Source organism: Lathyrus oleraceus, chromosome 6 (genome assembly GCF_024323335.1).
Source record: "Lathyrus oleraceus cultivar Zhongwan6 chromosome 6, CAAS_Psat_ZW6_1.0, whole genome shotgun sequence".
NCBI lineage: Eukaryota > Viridiplantae > Streptophyta > Magnoliopsida > Fabales > Fabaceae > Lathyrus > Lathyrus oleraceus.
The window spans coordinates 472,772,277-472,793,779 of NC_066584.1; positions in this window are offsets into that span (position 1 = coordinate 472,772,277).

Sequence of the window (21,503 nt, forward strand, 5' to 3'; positions counted from 1 at the left end):
TCTGAATGGGAAGTGCTCCCCGACTCCTAACTCTCGTAGGCTAATCTTGTCCCGCAAGGATCCAATGAATTATGGAGCAACATGTATCAGATGGTTCAGCAACAGAACTCCCAAGTTGTGGGGGACAAGCTGACCCGGATTGAAAAAAGTCTACACAATGCCAATACAAGGAACAACACCATGCAGAAGGCGACCTAACACAAAACTGTTGCTCATGAGCCAAGAAGGGATTCATAAGAGGTCCAAAAATCTCCAAGCCACCGACGACACAAACATCATACTCCTTCCTCTGATCCTGAAGGAAGGGTATGCATCCAAACTCCTCCCGAAGTTCGCCGCCATAAAGGGAGAGAAAGGTACGAAGAATATGCTCTCACCCATCCGCGAAAGAAGAACCCCCTATCCGCTCACATCTTGGATATGACAATCTTGAAGTTACTAGAGAAACCTCTGAAGCTCCAGAGTTATAATGGGATTGGAGGTCCCGATGAGCACGTCGAGCATGTTGATGACTGACTGGGCCACTACCATGCTAAATGAGATGTTAAGGGCAAACTCTTTGCACTAACCTTAATTGAATCTGCCTTAGTCTGGTATGAGTCCCTCCCAGACAGAAGCATAAATTCTCGGTTTGACCCGTGCAAGGATTTCACCATCTATTTCATTATCAGGAAGAGACAACCAACCACTATGGTCATGTTTAATAGGTTCACACAAGGCAAGAATGAAACCCTGCATGGCTATATTGACCGTTTTACCAAGGTGGCAGTAGCTGTTGGAGGCTCCACAACCGCACAAAACATGGTCAAGAGCTCCCCTATGTTTCATCAACCTCTTTTACACGATTTTAGGGATGTTCAGCTGCTCTTACCAGTATAAGAAGGCAATTTTAAATTGAAAAGGCATTCAAGTTATATCGTGTAATTTGATTCTTAGCTTAAGCAGAAATACCTTAAAAGTGATAGTTCTTCCACATCGGGAGGCTATTGCACCTTAGTTCTAAAGTTTACTTGTTGCTTGGATCAAGCGTGTCGATAACTTTGTATTTCCATTGTTATTTGTACTCGAAGAATTCTCCGAAGTTTAATCCAGTTTGTATTATTCATCAGGTTCTTTTAATTGCATAATTCTTTACTTTCCGCTTTCATTTGGTCTAATTGCATAATATTATTTGTATGCTTGCAATTCTGAGTTTTGATCATGATTATATTTATGTTTAATAATCATAACCGTATGATTAAGTTTCAAACCATGTCTGGCTAAACCTTTTGACATCGGTATGTAAGGATCGTCGCTCCGATGGGATTCGATAATAATTAATGTTAATTTTTATAAGCTATTTTTCTGGTTGTGGTTTCCAATTCTAATTTAAAAATGTTTTTGTACGAGAGTGAAAAGTCATTAAGGTTATAAATCAACAGAGCGAGAGTTTGAGATTTTGACCAGATAGTGTTTTCTAGGCATTAATCCTAAACACATCGAGAGCGTTTTAGGATTAATTAGGATTTATCAATTTCCAAAAATTACTTTTAATTAAGGTGGGTGAGCGAGAGAAAAACATTTTGGCTTAAGAGTATAGTCTGAGTCAATAACACGAGAGTGTGAGGCAAAGTCTTTTAATTTGATATTTCCTACTGAAAAATGATTTACCTTATTTTATGTTGATTATTTACCGAATCCTCGAAGAATGATGTAATCTACATACCGATGCCTCCTTATTGAATATCTTTATTATATAATTATTTTCCATTTAATTTTATTTCTAGTTTCCCTTAATCTAATAAAAACAATCATTAGCCTTAGCTTTACATAGTAACTTTAGACAACGATAGTTTGGTTTTTGGTCCTTTGGGTTCGATATCTTTTTAAAACTACGCGATACGACTGTGCACTTGCAGTTAGACATTTCGATAGACATACTAAGTCGCGATCAATAATCATCCAAACAATTAATAAGAAACCCAATGGTATCAAATAAAGATAACCAATCATCCAAGCTAGCACTCCAAAGCAAGCAATCTTCAATGTCCTTTATGTGTATCAGATGAAAAATCCCTTGAAACATACTTAAAGAGAAAACATCAAATAATAACAATAAGATTAAAATAACAATTTAGATAAAGAGAAAGAGTGTATCAGATAAACCCAATGGAGTCTCTCAAGCTTGTGTTAGATGAATGACATTGGTCATGTTTTTGGTCTCAAATTAATGGTATTGGCCAAGTTTTTCTTCCATAGCTCAGGAAAGTTGCCTACTCTAAGTCCATAGGTCCAAATCAAGTCACATACAAAGTTCCAATAGTCCACCAATGTGTTTTTTTAGTATTTTTGTTTTTATTAAGTGTTTTAAGGTCGTAAGACCACAAACAAAATATGATCACAAGCACAAATATATCACAAGGAGAAAATATAATGACTCAAGTGAGCAAAGTGAAAATAACTGAAGCATAAACATAGACCCAAGTGAGCAAAGAGAAAATGGCTGGAGCATAAATAATTTGCATGAATGTAAATGACAAGGAATGATAAAGTGCAAGAATTTAAATTGGATTAAAGTAAATGATAAGAAAATTAAATGTTAGTGGTCAACTTAGTATGTTATTTTATGCCTTGAGGGTAATTTAGTGCTATGTTAAGCAATCATAAGTAGGTTTATGTAGAAGCCATACCTATCTGAGGCCAATCAATAATAATGTTGGTGTTAATGCATGCTAGAGACAAGGTATCCAAGACTAAGCTCCTAAAGCATACCACACAAAAAAATAAGAGAGGATGTGCCTATCTCAATCAAGCTTATGTTAATTCATCTGACACAAGGTCATTGATGAATCAACTAGATAATGATCCATGAGAAGTCATTGGCCAAGAGATGATTGGGGAAGAAATAAGATGAGAATGGAGAGATGAAATAAAGGGGATCCCGAATTGGTCAAAATGAACCTCACTTGATCAATACCATTCATTCATCTGAGGGATGGAGTTTTAAACTTCATCAACCTCCTAAGTCCAATGGCATTGACCAAGTCAAGGTCCAATTCAACCAAGACCAAGGTCAAACAGAAGTAAGGTCAACATAAAGTCAATACAAAAGCTCACCAAGGCATTAAATCAGTTAAACTATTTTTAAAGCATTTTAAAAATGAAGAAATATAAGTTTTCAAAGATCAAAAAACCTAAAACCCATTCAAAACACCAAATAAATGGCCAAGGGATTTATCATAGGTCAAGTAAGGTCAAAGGACCATTGACTATTTTTTTTGGTATTTTATCAAAAGTCAGAAGTAATTATAAACTAATTAAAACAAATTAAAAATTACAAAAGTCGCCAAAAATATCAAACATAATCCAAAAATTAATTTTAAATCATAAACAGGAAGAAGAAAATATTTATGATTTTTTGGTGTAGGTCCCATCATTTTTGGATCAAAAATGAATTTATGGTGAATTTTAAAAGAAAAGGCTATTTAAAAATCAATTTAGAAAAATAAAATAAAAAGGAAAAACATGAGCCATCAGATCGCCCTCATTAATTGAGGTGGCAAATCTGATGATCCAAAACACGCAGTCCACATGTACTCTTAACCAACGCATCACGCACGTGGTAAACACAACCAAAGGCTCAAATTAGAATATGGAAGAAAGATCCAAGCGTGAGGGCCTTGCCACGCCACCACCGGAGCCCTAACTCTGGTCTTCTTCTCCGTTGAGGATCACCGGACTGTCAAGACCAAACATGCACATAAATTTATGGATCTAGCATCATTTGAAAGGAAATATTGCAAGGATCATGAATATGACCTCCATTTGTTCCATCTCTCACTATATAATTAGAAACGTGAAGATCAAACTAGAGGTGTCCAACCTGAGTTGCTTCAAATCGAGCTCAAAACAACTCAGTTATGTTGCCTACATTGGTAGGACTTCAGTAAATACAGAATTCAGTTCAGATCTAGAATGTAGAAGGAGAATAAAAGAGATGAAGTTTTGAGAAATTCACCTTCTGTGAGCTGCTTCTGAGCTTGGTTCTTGATGCAATTCTTCGTGCTTTCTCTTCCTCCTGCTTGCAGAAAGTTAATGGAGTGGAAAAGGGAATGAATCTTTGGAGTTTTTGTTCACAAACTTGAGTTGAACAAAAACTCAATTTCTTAATAAATCTTCAAATAATTCTATGGTCTTAGGTTATGGAAATGGCTAGCAAAGCTTGGGCAGTGTCCACCTCCAATTCTGAGCCAATGGTGTTTGATTTATAGGCCAAACAATTGATATGCGCACCTTTCCAAATTTGAATGAAAATGAGCAATTCTTGGTGCATGTATGCATGGGTGATATTACAAGCCCAATTAATGATTGGAATCCACTCTAAATCGTGCAAGGAGATTGTTGAAATCATTACACAAGGCCATGCAAAGCTATGCATTGTTTGGAGTTCAAAACTTGCCAAAACAAGTCATGGTAGGACCTCATGCGCAAGTCCTTCATTTCTCATCCAAATGATGTGATCTTGGACTCTTTGTAAATATCTCATCATCAGGAACGATGTTGATGTTGTGACTTTTTCAATTTGAAGCTTGAAAAAGGGAGAAAACTGGCCTTGAAGGTGGAGGTATCAAACATACTTAGAATTTTTTTTAAGTTATAAACCAAATGACCTCTCTTTCCACATTGAATAACTTTTGATGTGAGATTTAAATGAACTTGTCTCTTTCTACAAAGTTGTATCTATTTAAATTACCTTAAATTTGACCATAAATTTGGCACCATTTTGAGTTTGAATGTTGGAGTTATGGATTTAAGAAGTTGAGGAAATTTGCTTGTTCAATGATGAGGACCAAAATGGACCTATAATGTTTCCTCATGGTACATGACTTTGAAAGTATAATTTGATCTTTCTAAAAGAATAAATGTTTGATAATACATCTTGAAATTAATCATGAAACTTGTATCATCTTCATATCATAAAAAATGAGGAAGTTATGACTCTTGGAAGTTGACCTTCTATCTAGGGTACAAACAAAATGACCTATAATCGTTCACCAAAAAAAATGAATTTCCAAGAAAAAATAGCTCTTGAGGCCAACATTAAAGATGTTTATAATGTCATATAGAGTAATGTTTATCTTGGAATCATTTTCATATGACAAAAATTGTAGGAGATAGGGTCTAGGAAACCCTAGAATTGACCAATTGACTTTTCTGGTCAACTTCCTTGAATCAACTTGCATACTTGAAGTTCCTTTGCTCTTAGGGGCTCATGGAGAACCATATATGCTTATGATTATTTAAGGTGAATTATCCCTTGATATCTTTGACCAACTATTGAAGAAACTTGTTGAGGAAGGCACACAAGATACCTAGATGAATTAGGGATTCCTTGACAAACAAGCTTCAAACTCTAGATGAAATCTAAGTAAAGAACATGGGGATCCATATATGATGTTTAGAACCAATGTGTACATTTTCTTGCTTGATATCTTGCATTGAGGGTCTCAAATCCTAGTTGTGGGCTTGGTGAGGCACAAATGGACACACACACACACTTCCTACAAAAGAAACAAAGCTATACTAGACATATTTTTGTATTTTGGTTAGTAAAAAAAGAAAATAAAGTATGATATAATCATATATGCTTGGTGATCTCTCCCAATGCAAACCCAATGAATGATAGATGAGGAGAATAACAAGGTGTGATCTCAATGCCAATGCAAAGCTATGAGATGGCATGAGGGATCTTAGGGGTCAAAATTGGGGTCTTACATCTACCCCTATTTAAGGCCATTCTATCCGGAGATGTGAAGGTTAAAAAATCGTATCAACGCGATATAATGGACTTAAATATTAACAACAAGAAACAAATTTTGGTCCCTAAGAGACCTCATGATGCATATGATATGAATGGAAAAATATAATCTTCGTGGGGATATATTGCCACAAAGGAAAAGAATCTGGAAGAAACTGAAAGTCCATAGGAGTATAATGCATTCCATAAGGAAAAATCATTGAGGGTACAAAGGCTTTGGGGATAATAAGCTATGCGTAGGGAAGGCTACGACTTAAAAACTACTGGAGGCACGAGGGGATTTCCATGAAAATAAATCAATGGAAAGATTCGGGCTGGAGAAAATTCTGCATGTATCGGGATACCACAAACACAACAGGAAACTATCCACTAGGGATAAGCGTGAATTGGATTATCCACTACCTTTTACTGAGGTAAACTATGGATAAATAACCCAAAACAACAAAGTGTCCACAGAGGGACAACATGAAGAGTTATCCACTACCATGCTTAACTGGTAAATGAAGGATATTCAAACAAAAGAAATATCCACTACCATGCTTAACTGGTAAATGAAGAATATTCAAACAACAAAAGTGAATTGGAACAACACCAAAACACTTAAAACATCTGCTAGGGAAAGGCATAAATCAGAACAATGCTGAAATACCCATATGTTCAAAAGGAAATTCGATTTCACAAGGAGATACTAATCTTGAATCAACTGGGGAAGTCAAACTTCAACACATGAGTAAAAGAGATGTATTATCTACTACCTGTTACTGGGTATCTTAAAATGGAAGATAATACACTCGGGCAGAGGAACACTCGTTACCAATTACTAGGCAACATATCAAGGATGACTCGCTGAGGAAAAGGAGAAAGAATGACCAACTACCCGTTACTGGGCAACTCATTAAAGGTAATCAACCACAGGAAATAATTATATTACCAGTTACTGGGAAATATACTCAAAGGGGAGGAATATCCGTTATCGGTTACTGGGTAAGGATAACCTACTGGGGAAATGAAAAAGTAGGATTCACAACTACCAGTTACTAGATAGAAGACCAAAGGAACAAAAGTAGGATTTACAACTACCAGTTACTAGGTAGAAGACCAAAGAGAACAAATGCAGGATTTATAACTACTAGTTACTGGGTAGAAGACCAAAGGGAGCAAATCCGTTATCAGTTACTGGGTAACATATCAAGGATAATCTTTCGGGAAAAAAATTGATGAGAAGTTTTGTTAACTAACAGTTACTGGGTAGATAATAGAAAAACGACCAGGTTGAAAAAAGGATAAACAATTAACAGTTATTGGGTAATTGAGCAATGATAGTCTACTGGCGAAAAGAAAAGATAACCCGTTGGGGAAACTAAAAGTAAATTTACAGGGGAAATCAAAGAAGTAAATTACCTTTTACCGGTTACTGGGTAAACTAACACATGTAAAGTACTCAACATCAAGAAGGATATTACCGGTTACTAGGTAATAAACTCTCGGAGGTCCAAAAGATCTGGGTAAGAACCAGAAAGAAAAGGTCAAACAAGACTCAACCCAATAAGGATATAACTCAAAGGGAGTGGTTCCATCCAGATAATGAACTAGGGAGGAAACATAAATAATAATCATCCACGAGAAAATAACTCAGTAGGGAAGAAGAAAGGATAAACTCTTTCTGCTTAAGAGGCTGACACTCTATATTGAAGGAGGAATGACACACCAAACCTGCACATGGAAATGATATCACCAAAGCAGGGGATCATAAAAATCAAGTCAATGCACAAAAATGCACAATGAAATATCTGATGCTATGCTTATGCATGTATATGCATGAGTATGTATATGATTATACTGACAAACGAGCATAAAGGATACAAACATGAAGATCCAATCATCACAACTAGATACTCGGCTAATCTCAACAAGATGGGAACACCAACTGGAGAACCTGCTAGCGATGAAAATAAATCCTCGAGGATATAAATCCTATCTTCAAATATTCAATTCCCTGGGGATAGTACACAACCATGTACTCAAGGAAGACTGGGGATATCACAATCCAAATTCAATTCTCAACTTTGGTTGGGGAAATACATGGAGAACATGTATATGACCAAAAACTGCTGAAGACTCAGTGCTCAGAGGAAATAAAGAATACATATATATCAGTAGCAGTAACGAGGATTAAAACAAATCCAATTTTAATACTCGACTCTCAAGTGGGGAGGAATAATTGCTTGGGGATAAGCAATGAGTGACAAAGATCTTGATTAAAGCTCAAACTCTCTAGGACAAGATTAAATATGGCTTGGGAATTCGCATGACACGAAAGCACCGTTGAGGATATCAACCAACATGCTGAGGATAAGAGAGATCTGTTGAGGATCCATATCTCAACTCGAGGGATATATATATATATATATATATATATATATATATATATATATATATATATATATATATATATATATATATATATATATATATATATATATATATATATATATATATATATATATATATATATATATATATATATATATATATATATATATATATATATATATATATATATATATATATATATACTTCATAGCAACAAGTCAACGCTGCGGGGGATTTTAGGTCAATACCATATCAAATGGGAGACAACCCTACCGGGACGACTACATCAATACTGCTCAGAATCAAATATTTTATGAATGGGGAGATCTTTCACCATAAGAGGAAACTCTGTGGGGAATCCACGTCACAATAAGAGGCAAAACTCTGAGTGGAGAGCCGGTAAGAAGACAAACTCCAACTGGATATTTCATCAATCAAAATCAAGTCTGTGGGAATTAAAATCCATCAGGATAAATTATGCATGGGGATTATCTCCAACAAAGAAATAAACGCCGCATGTGGATGCAAAATGCAAAGAAATTCCTCAAAAGGAAAACAAACAGTCATAAGAATCTTCTTGAGGAATTGAGAAATAAACCAATTCCAAGGTACCAAATATCAACTAGATTTGAAGGAACTCACTAAGGGAGAAACCATGCCACGACTATGTAACAACCAAATAAAGGTGCATTGGAGATCGAAAAACCAAATAAAGGTTTTATTGGAGATCCAGGGTTCAATCACAAAATATGCAAACCGAGGATGAAAATCCACAAAGGTTCTCAGTTAGAGAAAGATGATGAACTACAAGGAGAATAACACATCAGCTCTACTAGGGATAAACAACCAACTATTTAGGGAGCAAACACCTCTAAACACTGCTTGGGGAAGGCAACAATGCTTCACACGTCAAGACTTATCATTCTCAGATTGTTGTTGACATTCCTTTTTCGAATTCAATGTTCTTAAAGTAAATGCCTTATTATTTCAAAAAAGGGTTATTCATTGATTTATTTATTTCAAAAATTATCCTAATAAAAATGAAATTTTATTAAATAGAAACAAATAAGAATAGAAACTAATTGGATAAAGGCTCAACTTTATTTAATAGAATGGTAGTTTGCAAATAGCCGAACTCCATGGATCTTTACAAGGTTTAAAAATGGTAATATACATGGGAAAAGGATACATTGAATACAATGACCACTACTTTCCCTACCGACTTTGAAATCCAATTTTGCTTTGTCCTTGGTTCGGAATGATGAATCATAACCAAATGACTGACAATGTTGCTTCAACGATCAGGTCTAGCCGAATGCAGTTACTTGCCATAATCCATAATTTTTGCCTAGATTTCCCTAAGGTGGGGTACTCAATCTATCAGATGATTTTTCTGTTTCATGTCTCTAATTTTTGACTAGACCGCCCTTTCGGTTTTTCAATCCATCGAGACGCTCATTTTTTTTTGCCTAAGCCACCCTTTCGAGTTTTCAACTTAGCGAGCTGTTCTTTTTTTCAGGCGAAGTATTTCATGACTGCGTCAGAATTCACAAGACGAGTGAACTCTTCACCATCCATAGTTGTAAGAATCAATGTACCTCATAAGAAGGTTCTCTTGACAACATACGGGCCTTCACAATTAGGAGTCCAGTTGCCCCTAGAATCAGGTTTGAAAGATAAGATCTTTTTGAGTACGAGGTCACCTTCTCGGAATACACGAGGTTTGAACTTCTTGTCAAAAGCTTTCTTCATTCTCTACTGATATAACTGACCATGACACATGGCAGTCAATCTCTTTTCTTCAATTAAATTGAGCTGATCAAACCTGGTCTTACACCATTCAGCTTCAGTCAACTTGGCTTCCATCAACACACGCATTGATGGTATCTCAACCTCCACGGGGAGCACAACTTCCATGCCATTACAAGAGAGAAAAGAGTTGCCCCTGTCGAAGTGAAGACGAATGTACGGTACCCATGCAAAGCGAATGGGAGCATCTCATGCCAATCTTTGTATGTCACAATAATCTTTTGGATAATCTTCTTAATATTCTTATTCGCAACTTCAACAACCCCATCATCTTGGGTCTGTAGGGAGAAAAATTATGATGTGCTATTTTGAAGTCTTTGCAGAGCTCTTTCATCATGTTGTTATTCAAGTTTGATCCATTATCAGTAATGATCTTACTTGGCACACCATATCGGCATATGATCTGATTCTTGATAAACCTCACAACAACTTACTTGGTTACATTAGCATACGATGCCGCTTCAACCCACTTTGTGAAGTAATCAATAGCCATTAAAATGAAATGATGTCCATTTAGTGCCTTGGGATTTATCATGCCAATCATATCATTTCTCATAGAGAAGGGCCATGTAGAGGAAATGACATTCAAAATTTTCGGAGGAATATGAACCTTATCCGCATGGATTTGACACTTGTGGCATTTCTTCACGTATTTGCAACAATCTGATTCTATTGTCAACCAATAGTAACCTGCTCTCAACATCTTCTTTGCCATAATATGTCCATTGGAATGAGTACCAAAGGAACCTTCATGGACTCCAATCATCAATATGTTTGCTTCGTATCTATCCACGCATCTGAGCAAAACCATATTGGAATTTCTCTTGTAAAGCACATCACCATTCAGGTAGAAATTGGTAGGCAATCTTCTCAAAGTCTTCTTGTCTTTCAAAGATGCCCCAAGAGGTTAAATATGAATTTGAAGGAAACACTTAATATCAATGTACCATGGCTTATCATCTTTGATCTATTCAATAGCAAATACGTGAGCTGGCCTATCAAGACACATTACAGTCAGCTTAGGTATTTCATTCAAAAAATTCACAACAATCATGGAAGCTAATGTTGCAAGAGCATTTGCCATCCGATTTTCATATCGAGGGATATGATGAAACTCAACCTTTGTAAAGAAAGTTGATATCATCCTCTCATAATCTCTATATGGTATCAAACCGGGTTGATTCGTCTCCCATTCACCTTTAATCTGGTTAACAACCAAAGCTGAATCTTCATAGACGTCGAGTTATTTGATTATAAGATCAATGGCTTCTTCGAGCCCCATAATGGAGGCTTCGTACTCAGCCATATTATTCGTACATTTGAAGGTTAATCTAGCTGTAAACGGAAAATGAGTGCCTTGAGGAGTAATAATCATTTCCCCAATGCCATTACCATATGAATTAACAGCTCCATCAAATACCATGCCCCAAGGAGGACCAGGTTCTAGCCCTTCTTCAAGCAATGATTCATCACAGTCTTTCATCTTAAAATACAATATCTCTTTATCAGGGAAATCAAACTGTACTAACTAATAATTATCAATAGGTTGGTGAGCCAAATGGTCAGCTAATACACAACCTTTAATCACTTTCTGAGCTCGGTATCTAATATCATACTCAGATAACAACATCTGCCAACGGGAAATCCTCCCAGTTAAAACATGTTTTTCAAATATGTACTTGATTGGATCCATCTTGGATATCAACCAAGTAGTATGATTCAACATATACTGGCGCAAATGCTTAGCAGCCCAAGCCAAAACACAACGTGTCTTCTCAAGCTTATAATACCGAGACTCACAGTCGATGAACTTCTTACTGAGGTAGTAAATAACATATTCTTTCTTACCCGATTCATCTTGCTGACCAAGAATACAACCCATACTCTCTTCAAGCATAATCAAATACATGATTAATGGCCTTCCTTCAACAGGCGGAGACAGAATCAGAGGCTCAAGCATATATTCTTTAAAACTGTCAAAAGATTTATGGCAATCCTCAGTCCAATCAGAAGACTAATCTTTCTGAAGGAGCTTGAATATAGACGCACATGTGGGAGTCATGTGAGATATAAATCTTGAGATATAGTTCCAGCGGCCGAGAAAACCTTTGACTTGCTTCTCAATTTTAGGCGCATGCATTTCTTGTATTGCTTTGACCTTGGAAGGATCAATTTCAACACCCTTCTCACTGACAATAAATCCCAACAATTTACCAGAGCGGATGCCAAATATACACTTATTGGGATTCAAGCGGAGTTTGTACTTCCTCAAATGCTAGAATAGCTTCAATAAGTGCTCAACATGCTCATCTTCAGACCTTGATTTAACAATCATATCATCAATATAGACCTCAATCTCTTTATGCATCATATCATGGAAAAGAGTGGTCATGGATCTTTGGTATGTTGCAGCAGCATTCTTCAAACCGAAAGGCATCACTCGGTAACAAAATGTTCCCCAAGGCATAATGAATGTGGTTTTCTGCATATCTTCAGATGCCATTTTTATCTGATTATAATCGAAAAATTTGTCCATAAAAGAGAAGACATTGAACTTAGCTGTATTATCTACCAACATATCAATGTGTGCAAGAGGAAAATCATCTTTAGGACTAGCTTTGTTTAAGTATCTATAGTCAATGCACAAGCAGAATTTTCCATCCTTCTTTGGAACAGACACAATATTGGCCACCCACTGAGGATATTCGGAGGTAACAATAAAACTGACATCAATCTGCTTTTGGACTTCTTCCTTGATCTTCACTGCCATGTCAGGATGAATTCTTCTTAACTTTCACTGACTGGCGAACATTCTGGCTTTAATGACAATCTATGCTCCACAATATCGGTATCAAGACCCGGGATGTCTTGATAAGACCAAACAAACACATTATAGTACTCTTGGAGAAGCTCAATCAACCCCTTCTGAACCTCTAGATGAAGTTGTGACCCAATCTTGACCTCCTTGATATCATATTCGAAACCCAAGTTGACCAACTCAATTTACTCTTCAAACGGCTGGATGGTTCTTTCCTCGTGCTCAAGCAAATGAGATGAATCATCAGAAACGTCTTCATCATCATTCTCTTCCTCAGCTTCGAACACAGGGAAATCAAAGTTTAGAGAGGGAGTATAGTCATTATTTTCAATGGGTTTGAGAAGCAACCTGCATAATGATTTGATATTTTGATTTTAGAAATATGAAGTGCAAACAAATAGTATACAAATATGGGGAAAATGATTGTCTATTTAGTTTTTTTTGTGATTACCATTTTTAGAAGAAAAAAAAGCAAAAAGTAAAAATAACACAAATGTGGATGAATAAAATCTCATTTTATTGATGATAATTGAAAATGGCTGACAATGTTTTCACTTCCCCCTTAGGCATAAGAGAATGTTTTTTCTTTAAATAATAAGGTATATTACTTTGAACGATGAATTATAACAGGAACAACAACAACAACCCAATTGTTTCAAATCTGTCCATGCATTACAAAGTTGGCACTATCTTCTTCTTCATCTTCATCTTCATGAAGGATCGCAACTGAGTGTTGTTCTTCCTTGTGGATGAACCCCCCGCTACAAAAAATCTGTTGCATATCCTTGACTTCCTTCTTAAACAGCCCTTGCTCGAATCCCAAACTGGCCCGATTCCTATTCTCAACCACTTCCACGACACGACCCCAATTGTCTGTGTCACTAGCCTGAACAATATCTTGCACATCTTTTAAAGAAGACATGGATGCCCCAATCTTCTGGATCACATTAGCCACAGACAAAGCTTGGAACGGAGTTCCAACAACTTCCTTGGCTTCAACATACATGAAAGATGATAAATGTATTACCAATAATACCTTTTCACCTCCAACAATAACAAGCTTCCCATTCTTGACAAATTTGAGCTTTTGGTGTAGAGTCGACGTGACAACACTTGCTTCATGAATCCATGGCCTATCCAATAAGAAGCTATAGGCTGGGAGGATATCCATTACCTGGAAAGCAATTTGGAAATCGCTCGGACCAATCTTAATTGGGAGGTCAACTTCTCCAATGACGGTTTTGCGAGAACCATCAAACGCCTTCATAATCACACCACTATATCTCATGGGTGCTCCTTGATGAGATAACCTAGCCAAGGTAGATTTGGGTAGATCGTTCAAAGATGAACCAATGTGTACCAAGATGTTGGAAAAGGCATCCTTATTATAGATTATAAATATGTGGAGAGCCAAATTATGATTCTTACCTTCTTCTGGAAGCTCCTCATAAAAAAAAATCAGATTGTTGCACGCAGTAACATTAGCAACGATGTGATCAAATTGATGAACCGTAATATCATGTTCAACATAGGCTTTCTCAAGTACTTTTTGCAAAGCCTCACGGTGTGCTTCATAATTCATTAATAGAGATAAAACAGAAACATTGGAAGGCGTCTAGACTAGCTGCTCCATGATGTTAAACTCACTCTTCTTTATCATGCAGAGTACTCCATCAATATCATCCTTATTCTTCAAACTGCTGGACTCACCATACCGACAGATTGGAGTGTTAACAGGATCAAACAAAGGAACAACCACCTCAGTTTTCTTTTTAACTATGACGTTCTCAACAACGTTTGGGAATAGTGGACTGAACACTCAACCGCTTTGGATCACCTTAACAACGTCAACAACGCTTACTACTAAAGTAGCTGCGGGAAGATGAACCTCTTGCCCATCTTTGATCATAGTAGCATCATACTTGTAAGGCACATCCTTATCGTATGTGTACAGGACTGGGCCGGCCAACCGTATCACTAACGGTGATACCGATCTATTTCTTCTCTTTTTGCTATCGTACTGAATCACCACTCATTCAGGAGTTTTGAAAACTGGAACAATCACATTCACGCCATCATCCGGATTTCTAGCTTGGTGGATGTGAATCATACCTTCATTTATTAACCTTTGAATATCCCTCTTCACAGTCATGCACCCACGTGGATTGACACTACAAATGATACAATTGTCATGATCATGCTCTTATTCATTAATCTGACACAAAGTCTTGTGAAGCTCTACCAAGGATCTTCGGATATGTCGGAGATTACAAACTTTGTACTCACCGGGATAACTGTCTACCATATTTATAGAGGAGTTACCATGAGCGGGTAACAGATTGGCTTTAACATTCGGCACACGGTTCTCAAAGGACACCATCCCACTTCTTACCAACCATTGAACCTCGTATTTCAACGGGTAACAATTCTCAATATCATGGCCTGGTGCTCCTTGATGATAAGCACAATGCTGATCAGGCTTGTACCACGACGATAGAGGTTCAGGCATAGGCAAAGGACTTCTTGGATGAACCCGATTTTTGACAATAAGAGACGGATATAATTCGGCATAGGACATTGGAATAGGGTCAAACGTGACTTTCTTTCTCTCATAGTTGTTGTGCTGACTATTGTTATGATTGTTGTTATGATGATTCTTGTTATGAGTACATTGTTGTTGTTGTTGTTGAGGTTGGACTATTGTTTATTGAACGATAAAATTATTGACAAACACTGGAATAACAGAAGACACTTAATGATGTTGTTGATGAGATCTGGAACTCTTCTTCACATAAGGCTTCCTTCGCCTTTCTACAGTCACTGAATTAGTTTCTCCGTCCTTCTTTTTCGAGAAACCATTCCCATACTTCTTACCGGTTGACGCTTCTTCTCTAGACAGTCTTCCCTCACGGACACCTTCATCTAGACGCATCCCCATGTTCACCATCTTGGTGAAATCATTGGGAACGCTAGAAATCATACACTCATAGTAAAATGAACTCAAAGTCTTGATAAAGATCTTTGTCATTTATTTTTATTCTAACGGAGGACTGATCTGAGCGGCTAGCTCTCTCCATCTTTGCGTATATTATTTAAATGTCTCTTTGTCTCTCTGAGACATAGACCGAAGCTGGTTATGATCAAGCCCCATATTCACATTGTACTTATACTGCTTGACAAAGGCCTCACCTAAGTCATTGAAAGTACGAATGCTACCACTATCCAAACCCATGTACCAACGAAGAGCGGCACTGATCAAGCTATCCTGGAAATAATGAATGAGCAACTGGTCGTTATCTATTTGGGTTGATATCTTGCGGGCATACATCATAAGATGGCTTATAGGGCAAGTGTTCCCCTTGTATTTCTCAAAGTCAGGGACCTTAAAATTAACAGGGATCTTCACATTGGGCACCAAGCAGAGCTCAGAAGCGCTCTTCCCAACCAAATATTATCCCCTTGGGGTCTTCATTTCCTTCTTCAGTTCTTGAAACTGATCCTTCATTTCATCCATCTTTTCGTACATATTTAGGTCTTCAGATAGCTCAGAATGGTAGATAGTCTCTTTAACACGAGGCATGACATGCACAATAGGAGAAGGAGTAGACATGATCAGACGAGATGCCAACGTAGGAGCATTGGTAGGATCATAACCCTTAGGCACATAGTTTTGAGGCATTCCCCAAGGGAATTCGGCAGGCATAGAGTGCGCAGGCTGGTTGACTGGAGCCATAGACACGAATATTGAGGTAATCTCGTAGATAACTATTCACTGTTGCAGAGTTGCAGGAGCTTGAGCCGCTTGACTCTGAGTTGTGATGAGAGACTCCATCAGAGTAGTAAGTCTAGCAACCTCCTCTTTGAGTTCATGGTTTTCTTGCTCCAATTGATCCATCTTGTGTTGATGATTAGCACGAGTGTTGTATTGATGCGTCAACTTGACTAATACAAAGATGAAGATCATGAGACACCTGGCCGAAGGGCTAGAATGCAAGAAACCTGTGATGTAAATGATGCATGAATTATTGATATTATTATTTTCAAGGAACATACAAAGTCTTATTTGCAAATATTTCAACAATAATAATAAATAATAACAATTTGAATTGACCATAAAATCTCATTTTTATTCATAATATTTGGAAGGATTACATTGAGTACAATTTCATAAACCAAAATTCAAATACAAGAGAAAAGAAAAATAACATCCTAAGGATCCCTAGCAATTGCATCAGAGGAGGAACCAACAATATACTGTAACATCTTTTCTAACTTTGTGATCTTTTCTTTATACTCTTCATTCATCTTCATTTTTCCCAACACTATATTGTCTACAACACTCTTCCGAACACCAGAGGTAGCAGGAACATTAAAATAACCAGCAGGTAAAATAGGGCTAGAAGAAAATAAATCCACTTGCGCCTTCCTCTTCTGGTTGGCAGAGTCTTCTTCATCTCTCTCTTGTTGCATATGGGTCAAAACAATCTGAAGTTTCTCAGCATCTGTTAGAAAAACAAGAGTGGGACATCTATCAGTCATAGGCAAAGGATCTTGGCGAGGATACATCATCTTAAGATCAAGAGCTCTAGCTTGGACCCATTGAATATAGGGTTCCAAGGAGACACAATATTTCCTTCCTAATTCTTCTTTTCCCTTCCTATGAATATTATACCAAGCACGAACAATCTTCTCCTTGAAATCTCTATTATATTCATTTTCTTTAAGATAGAAACTACTTAACCAAATGTTATTTGGTTTACCCCTTATAGCATATCCAAACTGACGACACGCCAAAACCGGGTTGTAGTTAATGCCTCCCTTTGTACCAAGAAAGGGTACATTGGGAAGCTCACTAAAACTATCAATAATCATCACCCAATCATAAACACGATTATACCATACAATATTAGAGTGAGTAAGAGCCATGATTTTCTATGACCACCTCAATCCATTATTGAGATCCCAAAAGGAAGTAGACTGTAACAAGTGAGAAATAAACTACTTGAACCGCAAAGGCATGCAATAAACAATCATTCCCCACTCTTCGAAGTCCTATGGTGAATAGAATAATAAGTGTCTTAAAGAAGGGTTGGAACTGGATTTCCAATCAATAATATCTTTATGGAATTAATGTCGATGAAGTTATCAACATTGGGGAACAAAACTAATCCATAAATGAGCAGAGCAAAGATAGCCTCAAATGCGTCCACACTTATCATACTAGCAAAATAGTGAGCCCTTCCTATCAAGAACTTAGCAGGAATCCCTTAAATACCACTCTTAGAAGTCATATGAGCTTCAATCTCAGATTTCTTCAAATGAAGAGCTTTGGCAATATCAAAAGGCTTTGGATCTTCTTCTAAATCATAAAATTGAATCTGATTAGAAATAGACAAACCAACCAAATAAGAATACTCATTCAAAGTGGGCATAAGCTTATAATCTGGGAAAGTGAAGCAATGATACATAGAATCATAAAACTGGACTAAAGTGTTGAGGAGCCCATCTTCAATCTTAGTACCTAGGATAGACAAAAGATTTCCATATCGGTCTTGGAAGTTCAAGGGATCAACTATAAAGGATGCTAGCTTCCTTAAATCTTTCAAATCTAGACATCTGAAACCGTATTTCTTAGTGTTCCTTCGCCCATAATCCAGGGTCTGGAAATATTTGCAAACACGACCTTAGTTCCTTGAAATTTATTTTTATGATGAATGCTATGATGTGCATGTATGTATGAGTGTAACAATCAAACACAAGAGATCACACACAAGGCACGCACAAATAAAGGTCAAGGGATGGATCAAGTCATTGTAAAGATCAATCATCCATTTTGGTGGATTAGAGTTTTCACCCCATCAACACCTAAGATCCATTGATATTGATGGTAACCGATCGGATCAACCAAGAATAAATGGATTTGCTACGAGTCACGAGCATGGAGTCGGGTTAAGAATCATCCCAAAGGAGTGTACTAAGGATAAAAACCTGTATAGAATGTTCTAAAACGTTCCCAGAGTCGTGATCCCATATATCAGATACTATAGGTTTGGATGAATGACTCATCAACCCATAGTAATCTCAAGAGAAACTCGTCTGAGTGTAGTATTGCGTATCAACTAAATCATGATAGCTCTGGATTATCCACCGCACTACATCTTAATAAGGCCAAGAGGGGTTAAGGGTTCTAAGGTCCTCAGCTTCTCGGGCTCCCATGTCGGAAAAAGTAATGCCAACTACGACTACTTGAGTGACATCAATAATCCCAAAGGGGCCTCCACTGAGTGGGGGATTGTAAGACCCCAATTTTGTCCCTAAGGTCCCTCATGGCATCATATCATACCATATCATTGCCTCAAGGATCATGGTGCACCTTTGCTTCCCTCCTAGTGGGTGGGCATCTTGTGAGTGTGATTCTTGATCACCAAGCATGTATTGCATTTGTATATCATTGCTTTTCATTTGTTTACTAACCAAAAGTACAAAAATACTGTCATCTAACCTTGTTACTTGCAGATGAAGCCAACTAGGTCAAGCCAGTTAAAATCAACCATTGGGCAATGGATGGTGACCATTCTTGAAGAATTCGGGCACCATGATCATTCATCAAGGGTTCATATAAGTTGTGATATCATTGTGGATCAAGATCTCAAAAGGTAGAGGCTTGGAATTCATCAGAACATGGCTCAGTCAACCAAAACCCTAGAAAAGTCAACTATGGTCAACTGTGCATTTAATCAGGAACTGGAAGGTGTGAGATGGTTGGAAAGACCTCATTCATGTCCATATAAGCCTCATTTGGCATTTCAAAGATCAAGGTTGAAGAATTTGAAGTCAGACAAAAAGTTTCCAAAAATAGAAATGACCTGTAATTTTCACCTGCCAAAAATGGAAAGTTCTTCTCCTCAAAATTACATGTCCAAGAATGATTCAAATGAAGTTTTGTCCAACATGAAAGTTGAAGATCTTGCTCTCACCTTTCCAAAAAGTCCAAGAACACTCATTTCTCATGTGTGGTTGGCAAGTTATGATCAAATCATTTTCAGAAAAAGTAGAAGTTCAAAGTGCCATAACTTTTGAATGGAATGGCCAAATTGGGTGATCTTTCTTTGAGCAAACCACATTTGACATGTACTTTCATGATGCATCATCACATTTCATCAAAAATCATCATAGCAAAAGTCCATTTTTCAAGTGTTCATTTTGTATTTTTGTGAGAAAAATAGCCAATTTGAAAAATACATGTGATTTCCATACAAAACTCATTCCAACACATTCTAAACATAAAATATGACTCGTTTGAACTGCATTGGCACTGTTACATTGGTTGAATTAGAAAAGGACATTTTGGCCAAAACACATGAAAATTGCACTTTGCTAATTCACTTGGATTTTGCTAATTTGGATTAACACTTGGATTAGCACATGGTATAAAGCATTAATCCTAACAGAAACTGCATGATCACAATCACAATTCTCAGATCCAAACTTCAAAATTCACCAATTCTCTCAATTTTCTCAATTTTTCTTCACACTTTTTTGCAATTGTTCATCAAGAATCCATTGTTCTTTGTGCTATCTTTTGCCTTGTTCATCATCTGCAGGTGGTTTAGATCAACTGTTTGCAATCAATTGTGGAAGAATCGATCAAATCTGCAACTGTCACAACCTTGAGCTCGCATGGCAGTTTGAGAATTCATCATCATCCAAGCGCTTCTGAGCTGAGCTGCACCTTCCATACACCTTCTACATCAATATAGGCTACCTGTTTTGGCAATTGAAGTCCTGAATCGCGCAAGAACACGAGCTGCTTCATCAAGAGGTAAAAATCCAAATCCTCTAATTGCTAAAATTGACATGTGGTTTAGGTAGAGTGTGCAACATAGAGTATTCTGACATTTGAATCGTGCGAATCCATCCAATATTCATGGAGAAATCTGGATCTGAACATTTAGATGCAAAACTTTCTTGGATCGAATCTCTTTCTGTGTTGAATGTTATATGAAATTGAATGGATATTGTTGATGTACGTTGCACGCTGATTCCAACCATATATAGTTTGTACGTTTCCATGGAGATTTGGTCATGGTGAAGATTTCAGCTCAAGAACACCAAGAACACTCGAGATTTCTTTCCAGATTCGCGTTTAGATCTTCCTGGCTTGGCTTCTTTTCAAATTTTGTGTTTCCCGCGGCTTCTGGCCAATAACACAATGCCACCGCGTTTAGTGAATTGGGGCGTTTCGCCCCTGGCTGTGGATATTTACAAAAATGCCATTCGCCTCATTCAAATTCATTTTAAATGTTAAATAATTATTTCATTTTTTCACCAATCTTCAAAAAATCATAATTAATCCATGGATGATCCAAATTGAGTGAGGATTTTTGCATTCATCTCCAAATTCTCTCTATTTTTTTTTGGTATGATAATCAAAGTTGTGCTTGGCTGATTTTTTTAATTTGTCTAAAGCTTTTGATCATGTATGTTTTGTGTATATGTTTTACCATTTCATTCATAAAATAATGATGCCTCATCCAAAATGCATGAAATTTTATAGGCATGATATAGACTCTTTCCTGGTGATTTTGATGTATAGTTTGCTATTTTTGAGTTTCTGGTTAGAGAGATATGATGTGATCAAGTTGAGTGTGACAATGTGTGTCACACTATGTTATGCCATGCTCATAAATTTTGTTTCCACGCTTA